The sequence below is a fragment of the Capsicum annuum genome, unplaced genomic scaffold (genome assembly GCF_002878395.1).
Source record: "Capsicum annuum cultivar UCD-10X-F1 unplaced genomic scaffold, UCD10Xv1.1 ctg30319, whole genome shotgun sequence".
NCBI classification, from domain to species: domain Eukaryota; kingdom Viridiplantae; phylum Streptophyta; class Magnoliopsida; order Solanales; family Solanaceae; genus Capsicum; species Capsicum annuum.
The window spans coordinates 1-1,022 of NW_025836873.1; the positions used below are offsets into that span (position 1 = coordinate 1).

The 1,022-nt window shown below is 49.5% G+C and overlaps 3 non-coding genes and 1 pseudogene across 3 annotated transcripts; all 4 read right to left on the reverse strand.

Moving 5' to 3' along the window:
* On the reverse strand, positions 1-111 carry LOC124891094 (annotated as a pseudogene; the record flags this gene model as incomplete).
* A 174-nt stretch (positions 112-285) lies between these two features.
* LOC124891091 lies at positions 286-404 on the reverse strand. The gene has a single exon (XR_007049515.1). It is a non-coding gene; the product is annotated as a 5S ribosomal RNA (ribosomal RNA).
* A 173-nt stretch (positions 405-577) lies between these two features.
* Positions 578-696, reverse strand: LOC124891092. Its single transcript, XR_007049516.1, has one exon. It is a non-coding gene; the product is annotated as a 5S ribosomal RNA (ribosomal RNA).
* Positions 697-872: 176 nt separating this feature from the next.
* On the reverse strand, positions 873-991 carry LOC124891093. The gene has a single exon (XR_007049517.1). It is a non-coding gene; the product is annotated as a 5S ribosomal RNA (ribosomal RNA).
* Between the last annotated feature and the right edge of the window lie 31 nt (positions 992-1,022).

The window sequence follows — 1,022 nt, forward strand, 5'->3', positions numbered from 1 at the left end:
ACACGAGGACTTCCCAAAGGGTCACCCATCCTAGTACTACTCTCGCCCAAGCACGCTTAACTACGGAGTTCTGATGGGATCCGGTGCGTTTGTGCTGGTATGATTGCTTTCGTCATTCCCAGCACTCCAAATTCTATTATGTTTCATCTCCTCCGCCGCCCGTCACACCCCGCACGCACGCCCCTGCGCCTTGCCCCCTTTCTCGTTTCCGCCAAGAGGAAATACCAAAAAATTCGCCGATCGAACCGGCAAAATTAAACCGAATTTTAAAGGAAAAAATAAAAGGGGATGCAACACGAAGACTTCCCAGGGGGTCACCCATCCTAGTACTACTCTCGCCCAAGCACGCTTAACTTCGGAGTTCTGATGGAATCCGGTGCTTTAGTGCTGGTATGATCGCATCCGTCATTCCCAGCACTGCAAATTCTATTATGCCTCTTTCTCCTCCGCCGCCAGTCACACACCGCACGGGCAACCCTGCGCTTTGCCCCCTGTCTGGTTTCCGCTAAGAGAAAAAACAAAAGATTCGCGGATCGAACCAGCAAAATTAAACTGAATTTTAAAGGAAAAAAAAAAAGGGATGCAACACGAGGTCTTCCCAGGGGATCACCCATCCTAGTACTATTCTCGCCCAAGCACGCTTAACTTTGGAGTTCTGATGGGATCCGGTGCGTTAGTGATGGTATGATCGCATTTGTCAATCCCAGCACTCCAAATTCTATTATGCCTCTTTTTCCTCCGCCGACCGTCATACCCCGCACGCGCGCCCCTGCGCCTTGCCCCCGTTCTGGTTTCCGCCAAGAGGAAAAACAAAAAGATTCGCCGATCGAACCGACAAAATTAAATCGAATTTTAAAGGAAAAAAAAAAGAAAGGATGCAACACGAGGACTTCCCAGGGGGTCACCCATCCTACTACTACTCTCGCCCAAGCACGCTTAACTTCAAAGTTCCGATGGGATACGGTGGGTTAGTGATGGTATGATCACATCCGTCATTCCCAGCACTCCAAATTCTATTATGC